A 12869-nucleotide genomic window follows, 5' to 3' on the forward strand; every position below is an offset into this window, starting at 1 on the left:
TCCAGAAAATGTCGATTGTATAATTGGTAATACGTGAAAGATCAAGCGAAACTGGTATTCAATAATGCCAACAAAACTTGAGATATACACAAAGACTGGACTACAGACTTAGAAATAGAAATCATTCGCAATTTGTATCGAAATAAAAATACAGCCAGTTCGAAGTTAACTATAACGACTGTATTTGAATCAAAATAACCAGCATTTCCATTATCCATGTCAGGTTCTGAGAGTAGTAGAAGGTGCCCTTGAGCTAGTTGCCATTGTTTGTTAAGGTCGTCTGCAGACATCTAACAATTGAACAGAATAGTTATGTCATTGTTATATTCTTTTGGTACAAGTTTACTTTCTAGCCATTTTATACAATGCTTTAATCTTTATTCTAGATTTATTGGAGCATTAATAGCGAAGACGGCTTTGTGAACTAACATTGTAAGTAACTTTTAATCATAATCTTGTGTAATTGTTTTGAAGTCATAAGTTCAATTATGTTCGCTTCTATCCACACTAATATATAAAGCTGAAGAGTTTTCTTTGGACGCACTAATCTCAGGGACTTCTAAGTTGTTCAAGATTTTTTTTCACTAATAGGTAGCTACATTAATACTGATTCTATAGGCTACTGTAACATAATTAATAATAACTTTATCACGCAGACGGAGCTGCAGGCAAAAGCTAGTGGTTAATAAAGAATTTCATTTTATTGCCGAAGCTGGAACCTCGAGTTGAGTGGTTTAGTGTCACTGTCTCATACAAATCATGAAATGGTGGCTTGCTGTTGCGTACGTTGAGTAAGATTTTCATAGATTCCAACACCTTATCTATATTCTTTTCTTTTAATAGCAAAAGCGTCTATAACTCCTCCGGAATGGTTGTTTTGGCCAATATCACTTAACATCAGAGCCTGTTTGCTATAAAAACAAATATTTCACGATTCCGGCATGATCTACTCAGACGGTAAGTAAGACCCACTTACTAATTCGTCAGTGTATTTCCAAACCCTCAACCAGGAATCAAATCGTACAAACGCATCAACAATACTATTAAAAGCGATCGTAAACACTTCCCGTTTCAACATTAATAGTTTGTTTATCTTGGAGTGCATCGAGCATTATCTGTTTCTTAATGGGGTAATGTATTGCGGGCAATACTAAACATGTGTAAGATCTTGCACGTAAATAAATATCGCTCTTACGAAGAAGATAGAAGTGCTAATACTAAAAATCTGATTGATGTGGCAAAACCATTCATTCGCTTATTTGAACCAGTTTATAGGTGAGTAATATTGATATCATTCTGGCTTTCTTTCCTTGGTTTAGGCAGAAGAGCCATGTATGCAACAATTTATCGAGCTTACATCTATTAAAGGACGATAATATACATCACAAACCAACCTCAGAGAACACATTTTTTTAATTCGAAGCAAGAAAAATAAAACTGCAGTTTGTTTAAATGAGGTAGACACTTCACACAGATTCTTCTACACTACAGTATTCGTTTACCTAGGTCTTATCGCTACCGCTGATTCACAGGAAATCGTTAGGAAACGACAGAATGAAATTTCACAGGTCTGAATAGTGTTGTCATTGTTTGTGTACAGTCTTGCGTTTGGCAAGCAAGGCTCATCTCATAAATCTTAATACAACCGAAATTTTTGATTTGTTAGTTTAATCTGTATCTGGGATTACTTCTCTAATCCGTAAATTCATTCTCCAATATTAAAATAAAATATTTTTTTTGGATTGCATCGCGGTATTTTTATGTTAGCCAAAAATGCTGCAAAGTCTTCGAAAAGCCGCAAGAAAATAAAAGTATATATTATATCCCGAGAAAATATATATTTTTTCAATGTCTAAAATTCGCGCAAATTTAAGAAATCATCGTTCTCCAATATTTACCTTCTTCGTTGAATACTTATTTCTTATCCTGAGAACGTATTCCAAACGTCCAGTTGCGCAATTAGATATAAAAATCTGACAATACATAGATAAGGATATTCCATTATCGAAAAGAAAATGTCCTTAATAAGTAACGTAGTTAACCAAGGTTGGTATTAAGTAGTTTCTCAGTAAACAATGGAGATAGCATCGCGCTGGCGTGCCGCGTCGCTGTTTCTGCTTACCACTGCTATTATGCTTTTTAACAACTGTTTTAGATGTTATAGTAGGGTTGATAAGAAATATTAAATATACGGAGGGAAGGTGGAAAGTTGCTGTTGAGAAATTAATGCCATGTATTCAAATAGTGCAGCGGTAAACTAACAGTTTAAACATATACAGCTAAAGTATACACTATCAGAGTTGGGACAAAACAAACATTTTAATTAAGGTAAAAGTAATTGTTAATCTCATTGACGATATTGATCCTAATATTATAATTGAGTTTCATAATGTTAACTTACAATGAATTATTGTACTGTGTAGGTACAAAAGCAAGTTTGAGTTCAGTTCGGACTACGGTAGTCTTTTAGTAGAGTAGAAAAAAAAAAAAGAAAGAAGAAAGAAAAACGATTTATTGATCAAAATCGCAACATTATATGCGTAACATAACAAATAATAAAAAAACATTTCTGGTCGCGGCTGTGTAGCGAGTAATTTTGTAATTACATGCTTGCGTAGTTAATCATTTGGACAAAATGTTCAGTGTTCAGACACGTTTAGTTACATTACTTGTTACTCGATTAAAATACTAGCCCAGTCTGACCTAACCTTTACCCTAGAATAATGAAAAGCAGTACTGACATGGACTTTGAAAACACCTTAAAAACCACCACATTTTATTTATATAAGCATTATAGATCCAATTTCCGAGCGATGTTATCTACGTTTAATCGTAACTACAAAACGGACCCGAAACGTGTTGCGTGGTAAACTGCATTTTGTTAACAGGGGGACGAAATGCATCCCTCAGAGGGTGGTGTGAGGGTGCGCTTTGTATAGACAAATTCCTGAGGAAGACTTATGGCCGGCCGCTATTACATCGAAGTGTAAGGTCTATCGGTTCAACAGTTTTTGAATTAAAAAAAATGCGAATTGAGAACCGTCTGTTGTTGAAGGTTAGTTAAAATTACGATTTACTTAAAACATGGTAACAGGACACTGATAGTTACATTGTTGTTATTTGTAATTTCGTATATTGAACATAATGTTATGAAATGACTATAAGAAATATTAAATCCGTTTAGCCGTAATGCGCTATTCCGCGATTTACTGATTGTATTGTTTTACTAATAGCAAGAATAAATGTATAATCAATATTACCTTATTACAATTTACCATATTTAACTATTACAAATGTTTTGATCACTTCAATTAAAGAACTTTGTCGGAAAATAGCAAGCAAGATATGTTACGTTGGGATTGTAATCGGCCATAATTTAAGTGTAATTAAATCAAAACAATAATAGTCTTGCGTTTATCTTCATAAGCGCATTACGAGACCTTTCAATCATTTAAGTTATTCCCAATGGCAGAGATCAGCCTTCTTCACTTCCATTTCACAGGTTTATTGCACAATTCACATTTCTTTTCGCACACACGGCTTTTATCTTTCTTTTTCTATATTGTATTTCATATTTCACATCCTTTCCATTCCCCCCTAAATACATCCGACCAATTATTTTTCTGCTCCATTTAAATCCGTCACGGTGTAACACGCGGCCTTAGGGGCTGACGGATAACATCAGGGGCGCTACATAGGGGATGAAACGCTAAAATAAAGGGGATTATAGGGGAATTACGTCGCCATGGCAACGGCTTGCGACGCTTGTCTTGCTTAAAAATAACTCCCATCTGATACTGAAGGCGTTGCTGGAGTGAGAAGGGGATATCTTAACGAGTGGCGATCTAATTTATGTACTACTAGCGGCCCGCCCCGGCTTCGCACGGGTGCAATGCTGACTATTTAATGGATGTTATTATTATACATATAAACCTTCCTCTTGAATCACTCTATCTATTAAAAAAAACCGCATCAAAATCCGTTGCGTAGTTTTAAAGATTTAAGCACACATAGGGACAGAGAAAGCGACTTTGTTTTATACTATGTAGTGATGCTAACATGGTTTTGCGTGGTCATGATTGTAGATTTGGGGTATCAGTATAGCTGTTATATCGTCTCGTTTGTTCTAGTTTATCAATAAGTGTAATAATTTCAGCTGGGCAGAAATATTCCAATTATATCGCAACTATTTTACATATAAATGAGTAAGTTTGTTAAGTTCTTGGGGGTCATCCATAAATTACGTCACTTGGATTTCATGTTTTTAACCCTTCTCCCAGTCCTTGTCCCAGGTGGACACATTTCTTACTCCCCTTTGGAGTGACGTCAAATATTATTGGAGTTATTATAATATGTATATTGTATTTTTAGTAAAAGAGAAATATTTGGACAGATTTAATGAAATTTCTCACACGTAGAGATCATGTATGTGATTAATGAATCCTGGAAAAGTACGCAATGAGCTATATCCCGGGAAAGCTCATGCACACGGGCGGTACTGCGAGCCGCGATCAACGCCTAGCTTAATATCTGTCTATTAATATCTAATATATAAAGCTGACGAGTTTGTTTGTTTGCTGAACGCGCTAATCACAGGAACTACTAAACCGATTTTGAAAATATTTTCACTGATAGGCTACATTACTCTTGAGTGCTATAAACTACTTTTTATCCCAGAAAAATGTTTATACCGCACATATTCACGCGGTCGAAGCCGCAGGCAATGTCTTGAACATCATTCGATTTACAATTCGCAAAAAAGCGCTGTAAATAGACTACGAGACGACAATTCATATGTAGAATGCTTAACAAGGCACATATTATGATCATTGTCTGGCACCATTGTAGCTCTTGTCTTTGTTAAGGGATGATTATGTTGACCCAATTATATCTTAAGTCCACTTTACACCACTTGCATCATTATTAAATCTAAGATGATGGTGCTTAATCGAATAATGTTAGTATCAAAATATATTAAACACTGACTTTCTGTCAGTGAAATATTTGCAAAATAGCTTCAAGGGTTCTGGAGTTTACTTTCTAAATACACAAACTTTGCCTCTGAGTGAATTTAGGTGTTTCCCACAACTCTGGCAACGTGACGGCGTTTCCTGGTATAATTCTCCCACTGTGTAATTTTCCGGGATAATAAGCCTATATGATAATGTAGGAGAACATTTTTCTGAGCATCCAACATTTAAATACATTCTGCGGTTTCCGATTTTTTTGCTCTGGTGGTACCACCGCAATGTCTATTTCTGCCGCCAAGCAGCATTGTGTAGTCACTGTTGTGTTCCGGTTTGAAGGACATTGTAGCCAGTGTAACTGCTGGACATACTAAGACTTAACACCTCATGTCTCAGAATGGTGAGCGTAGTGAAATACCAAACAATACTTTGTAATTTGTGGATGGTGTTTCTACTGTTTATGGGCGGTCGTATCGCTTACCACCAGGCGAACGGCAAGCTCGTCTCGACATTTAAAGTAGGTAATAAAAAAAACCCCAAACTATTTTATAAGCTTTCACATACAATTATTAAGTCATAAGTATTATGAAACATCGATCCATACAAACAGCTCTAAAGCTTTCAGTAGAAGCTTAGCCCAGTTCCATTATTCAACGATGTCACTTAAGCACAAATTAACGTCTGTAAAGTCTGTACTTCATTAGCAAGAATGTGACTTAAGCTCCGTTCACACGTGGCGACAAAAAGTCAAGAAAAACAGGAATTAGTGATAAAGAAGCGGAGTTAGCTAATGAAAGAACTTTTATTGATGTAGTTTTAGAGATAATCTCTTCAGAATATATAACGGTGAGGATTTCCGTGTTACACTACTACCTCCTTCTATACAGGCTGGTAATGTTGCCAGCGTTATGGGCACCTTTACGCTAGGCATGGTCCGTGGCGGCCTCTTCGATTAGGTTTTAGAGAACTTATGTTCAAATTTTATCAGAATTGATATATAAATATAGTTACTGTTCTAGTATAGTGTAAATTAAGAGTAATTATTCATGATAGTAAATATTGATTCTTCTATTATTTCGTGACGTTTTGCTACTGTTCTGACACTGTGCCGCTGTAAGCAGAGCTTTATGCAGTTTTTCTCTAATTTGGACGCATTTGGAACTTCTCATTTAACTGATATTAACGTGTTTTCTCTTCATTCAAGTCACTCCATTAGTTACATTGGCAAGTTTGCTCATTACCCCAGTTTTTGGGGTGCATCACTAATGTGTTATAGCGTTTTAGGCCAAAACACCTTGCAATAAGGGTTACATTTACGTGTCCAACTTTTGACATATTTAGGGGAATCTTTTGGTGATTCCGCTTCATTTGTATTCTTTGTAAATAAGTTATGTACGCGTAATCATGTAGGATTAGCTTGATGTGGGTATCAGAAACTACGTTACTTTTCTGAATCACGGTGCCTTAATATCATAATAAATGTCGAACCCGGAGCGATACTGTTACTTCGGTGGTATCAATAAAGAATTATTCTATAATACAACTGGCTAGAAGACGGTAAAGTCTTGTGAAAACAACAAAAATAATTGTAAACGTAACTTACAACTCTAAAGCAGAATTGCACACCAGTACCAAATACCTGAAAAAAAAAAACAAACTGAATTAAAATTAATGGAAGGACTACGTTGGTGGCGTGGTTGTACGTTCTCGACTCGCTCGACTACCTCGCTGAGGTCTCGGGATCGATATTAGTCGGGTGAATGATGTTTAGTTTTTCTAATCAATATCAAACCAGGGTCTGAAACTATCCCGAAAATGGTTATTGACTTGCCCGTATTACATGGTACCTAATGTAGCTAGCGAGATGTGATACAATCTAACCTTGGATAGAAAAGGCGTGATATTGCATATAAAGATTAGGCTTTTCCATATAAAAATAATATCTGCCCCGTTTTATATACTGTCCCACTGCTTGGCACGGGCCTCCACTACTACTGAGAGGGATTAGGCCTTAGTCCACCACGCTGGCCTAGTGGGGATTGTTAGATTTCATACACTCTCAAAACTCCTATAGAGAAGTTCTCAGATATACAGGTTTCCTCACAATGTTATCCTTCACTGTTAAAGAAAGCGACAATTTACAAAGTATACACCCATAATTTTAGAATAGTCAGAGCTTTATACCCTTGGGCTTTCAACATTCGGAAATTCTCGGCAGTTCATTCCATACCCAACTAGGCTATCGTAATTACATATTATATATATATATATTTTAAGCCGCTGATCCCGCAGTCAACACCGGGAGGAACCTGCGAACGGTATACTGGTTCCCCCCGGCTAAACGAACAATATCATATTAGGACAATGATCCTGTCTATATAAAACATCGCATCTCACAGAGACACTACAAACACTATAAAGCATCGTTGGGCTTACACCTTCAAGATCGACAGACTCGATAAACATGGCAGGAGCTCGCTGGATGCAGAACGCTTATGACACATCATCATCATCATCATTTCTGGTCTGGTCCATCTCGTGAGGGGCTTGCCTACGCGGCGTCTTCCGGTTCGTGGTCGCCACTCCAGAAGCTTTTGACACTTCTGTCTGGAAATCTTTAAGGGAAGACCTATGTTCAGCAATGGACTTCCTGTGGCTGATAATATAAGCATTAACATCTTATAGTCTCAGGACAAAGAAAGCTGTGTAAGCCCACCCAGTCTTTTCTTATTCAAAGCTTGGCTAATCTTATTGTTTGTAGGGTATCTTGACATTTCCCATCAAGAAAGAGGTTAGACTCATCATCCAGAGGAATAAAAATTATACAAAACTGTTTATTCACGGCATTCTACCGCGTCTCTTAATGAAATCTAAGCCTGGTTCACTGTTCACGGCAGACGTATATAACAAGATTAATGACCGGTCTTCCACAGAATACGAACACGATAATGTATTGATATAACATGAATAACACTGAGCTGGAGATAACTAGCATTTGCACCCTTATACCTAATCTGTGTTACTGTTTTGTCAAATTCTCTTTCGTCAAATAATTTGAGGACAAGTGATGTTTTACTTTGTATAATATTTATCAGTAAAGATTATTTTCGTTTCAATGCGTTAGTCATTGGAACTGGGGCTCCAAATTTAAAAATCCATTCCCTAATCTTCATTTTTAAGTGGTGTATGAAATTTTTATTCTCGAAACGGATATCTACGCTGGCGGTGCCACAAGCATAAGTAATGAATTATGAAAATAGTTTTTGGTAGACTTAGTTTTTGACCGCGTAGGTGGTGTAGTTGATTTGAATACGCAGTAACACAACCGCTCTGAGTTCCCAGTTTCGAATCCCGACTCGGGCAGTGATAATGAATTTTCTGCTCTGTATCAGTCTATAAATATGTGCACAATATTATAGCGAGGGGCTCGCCCACTATCACATCACGGGACACACGAGGCGAAAAGACCTTCTCTGCTTAGCCCTTCAGGGTTAAAGGCGTGATGTGTGTTTCAATTTTAATTAATAGTAACTGTTACATACGTCTTAAATTTCTATTGACTTATCAGTGATCTACCATAATAATCGTATAAATATCTATGTCCATAGCGGAATGGCAATAACAATATGATCAAGCAATTGCGTCGCGGTTGCCAATCGCTTGACTACAGCAATCATTCGCAAGGTCGAATTGTTTTAGTTCGTCGCGTGGTACCGACAGAAAACCACGTAATGGGACTAGATTATAGTGTTGGTTTACTATAGTTTAACTCTTTGTAAATAGATTTGTTGATACCTTCACATTCCTTGTATGGAATCAAATTTTCACTACATTTTCTGGGATAAAGATATTATAAATGCGAAAGTCTGTAACGACTTCACGACGAAATCACTAAACAGATTTTGACGAAATTTGGTACAGAGTAAGGTTGAACCCACAAACTATCAATTTACTCCAAAACCACCAAATGCAAACTACCGGCAATATTTAATAAACATGCGACTCGCCGCAAATTTTGGCTACAAAATCTGTAGAAGTCAAATGATTGTATTGATGGCAAAATAGCTTCCAGAACTCGACTCCTACAAGTTTTGTTGCAACTATAACTTCGCTTAAGAAAAGACGTTAGATAATTTTTTATACGTATGTACAATTCGACGCGAGCAGTTATTTAAATAATCCAAATATACTGCAAACCGCAGCGGCAGTCGTGTAGTTCCGTTCCGCACTGCTGCACCGTTATTATGATAATTTCATTAAACGCGCGAAAATAATTACATTTCATAAATATTACTTAAAGCTGTATATTTTTAAGGTTAATTTACGTTATTACAAATTATAGTATTAATTGTGTTACACGCACAATTGAGGGTAAATAATAAAACTAAATAACATTAATAATGAGTGATTTGTAATTAAATTATTTATTATAGTTTTACACGAATATTTTGACGCGATTTTTTTTGGCCTTTGTAGGCAAACGAGTGAGCGGTCGACCTGACAGTGAGCACCATCCGCCACGCATAGTCTAAAGCAATGCCCAACACATGTGGTGTTCGCAAACTTAATGACATTTCTGTCATAATACAGTTGATTTAATATTGTCAATGTCATTGACTTCGTCTCCCTCGAAAATATATAGCTTTTTTAGAACGCCTATGTTTTGCAGATGTAATTTACTATCATTGTTTAGTGCAAAAAAGTGGGCATTGAAAAATTAGACTCTTCTCGGACACATTCATTTGTTTTTTTGGTTGCGAATCTAATACAAAATAATCTTTATGAATCGGCACTGATATAGAAGTCTGCCTACACTCCATGTGGGGGAGGGTGGGAGCTGCGCCGTCTAGTCTCGGGCCCAAGGCCGTCTTCAGTATACATAATTTATATTAACCCCATTCCACATATATTTCGTTGCATATGGCCAACTAGCATATTCGATTACGAGTGATTTTTTCTAAGTCTCAGCCATTTTATCCACTTATTTTCTACTAGAACACGACATCGATTCCTTTAGTTCGTAGTAGTTTATCTTATGAAAACTAGACTTCAGATGTCAAACAAATTGCTTGTCGGTCTACCTTTAAAAATTACATTTATTCTTCCGTAGCTTATTAATAAAAATGCTAGTCTGTTACAATGTTTAGATGTTCGTGAGAAGTACACACAGAAACTACTGAATGGATTGGGATAAAATTAATTAAAGGCTACTTACCCAAAAACAATAATTTTCACGCGGGCGAACCCGCAAGCGAACATATGACATATTCAATAAATGATTTTTGTTTAACCACCCAATAAATCCTACTTATTCTTCACGGTTCGTTGGCTTCATATTTGTTTCGTTCAAGTTTCCGCATTTTACCTAACTACACGATATGAGGTTCTTGATTGGTAAACAAGATTATCAATGTGAAGTCACGTTGAGTTGAAAATAAAGTGGGCCAAGTTTCTCGGTTGATTCAAATGTGATTTGGAATGCGAATTTCTACATGAAATGTTCAAAGATGTTTTATTTGGGGTCGTGAGTTGTATAGACCGTAAACTACAGGCCTCATTAGTATATGCTACTAAGTTTCGCTCTAATGTGATATCAGTTGAGACAGTGTCAAAATCAGCATCTTAAGATCGCTAAAGTGCTACTTCAATTGAGACAGTGTCAAAGTCAGCATCTTAAGAACGCTAAAGGCCGATTTCAGTTAAGACAGTGTCAAAATCAGCATCTTAAGATCGCTAAAGTGCTATTTCAGTTGAGACAGTGTCAAAGTCAGCATCTTAAGAACGCTAAAGGCCGATTTCAGTTAAGACAGTGTCAAAATCAGCATCTAAAGATCGCTAAAGTGGGATTTCAGTCGAGACAGTGTCAAAGTCAGCATCTTAAGATAAGTAATGTGCGATTTCAGTTGGGACAGTGTCAAAGTCAGCATCTTAAATTCGAAGCTATTTAATAAACAAATAGGAACGTAATCTGAAATTATATTTTAAGGCATAGATTTTACCAGCTGTTTCGTTTATTGGACGGCGGCGACTCAGCTGATATCGGGCGCTTAAATGACAGCTCAAGATTCGTTTATTATGTAGTTCAATACGTTAAATGTTTACTTAAAGTCGTACTCAAAGGTAATATTCATTTATTAATTACCTTACAAATTGCCTATTACATCAAATAGGGGAAATATTATACTTGGTAAATCGAATTCTTATTGGGTACAATTTGTTTTTCAGTTTATTGCCGTACTCAATATTGCGTCTTGGTACCTATTACTGTTTATGGAGAGTCATATCGACTAACAGGCGAGCAGTTTGCTTTCGTCATTCGAATAAAAATATACGTTCTTAAATATGAAGTATATGTATAATCTTGAGACATAAAAATATAGTATGACACTCACGTAAAATAATTCTATGTATTATTAAATCTAGGCAACTTTCTTGACCCTTTACATGTCAATAATTTTTGCTTATTCTCTATTTGCTTGATAGAAGCAATACACTTGCTCATATACAGTAGCCAGTCGACACGGAATAAACTCAATTATTCATAATTCTATAGAGCACTGTAATCGCTCTGTCAACTGTTAAAATACCTATTAAAATAAGCGATACTTAGGCATTAATTAAACTATACACAAAACACTGTTCTAATCACATTAAATACCAAGGAATCATAAAATTACAAAGGCACTGTCGGCGCAGACTGCCGGGTCATTTGCATTCGTCTGCCGAGCCTCCCTCACCCTCCGACCTCCCTCTAAAGATATATCGAGCAGACGAGCAAGCCTTCCCACTACGTACCGTGCCTTCGTTAACGCGTTCATTTAGGACTTACTTTAGGAAAAATTTTTAAACGTAATTCTATTAGATATATTGTACCTTGAAACTGTAACCAGGTCAATTATTGAATGAGCCCTAATATTTTATGCCTCATGCATGCATGGCGGTGACCCCACTGCACCTGATGGTAAGTAGAGTGGGGTCGAATAGAATGTCGACTGACGAGAGATTACCCCTCGGCAGTCGACACAATAACGCCGGTCTGTTGGATATACATGGATCCCGGAAAGTGACACTTACGTGGGCCACTATGGCGAGTTTTAACACCTTGTGTACGGTGGTCGCTACCCGCGCGCATGTAAAATATATCCAAACACCAAAATGTTCGCTCTCAAGTGCGCTATCAGTTGAAATGCTGTCAAAGTAATGTCAGCTCTTAAAATAGTCGCTTTTTAATAAACCTTTATTAACATCATCTCAAACGACATTTTAAGTCACAATATGTGACCGATTTTAACTTTTGCTTATATAACAGACTCAGCAGAGAACAAACTCTTAAAATAGCAACTTAAGATTGGTTTATTAATTAGTTCAATACATGAAACGTTTACTTGAGGTTTTGCTCAAATGAATATTGATTTATTTATATGCCTTAAGTGTTCCTTGTTACAATGTAGAAGCTAGAGACGCGCTCTTTCAATAGTACAGAAACATATCTAAATAAAAATGTACCGTATGCCACCCAAATTAAGTTCAATTTTATGTACAAAGGTACGGTACGGTAAGTATACAATCAACCTTATTAACACAGGCACACGGTCCATTATCATTTTATCCATCCAAGCAATCATAAGATTAGTACTAAAGGAAGTGTCTACCACCTGCTTAATCAAGCTTCGTTCAAATCGACTAAAACCCGATAAATTCGAGGAATAATGGCCTTCTGACGCAATTATAGGTCTTCGCAGGCCGTCTGTCACACAATTAAGGGGAGAATGCATCACACGATACCCACCTTTATTAAAATCCCATAGGGACTATAATGCTTTGATGAAGAAACATCGGCTGTCTTTTAACCTTAATTTTATTATAACGAACGATTTTTCTGAAGAAATTTAATTCGTCTTT

The 12869-nt window shown here is 36.4% G+C and overlaps 1 protein-coding gene across 1 annotated transcript in view; it reads right to left on the reverse strand.

Annotated features, from left to right (window-relative positions):
- Positions 1–6588, reverse strand: part of LOC115442458 — an 88406-nt gene extending 81818 nt beyond the window's left edge. Inside the window, exon 1 of the mRNA XM_037447581.1 lies at positions 6571–6588. The gene's annotated coding sequence lies outside the window, so the exon portion shown is untranslated. The remainder of the gene's footprint in view (positions 1–6570) is intronic.
- Between the last annotated feature and the right edge of the window lie 6281 nt (positions 6589–12869).

This window comes from Manduca sexta, chromosome 7, assembly GCF_014839805.1.
Source record: "Manduca sexta isolate Smith_Timp_Sample1 chromosome 7, JHU_Msex_v1.0, whole genome shotgun sequence".
Lineage (NCBI taxonomy): Eukaryota > Metazoa > Arthropoda > Insecta > Lepidoptera > Sphingidae > Manduca > Manduca sexta.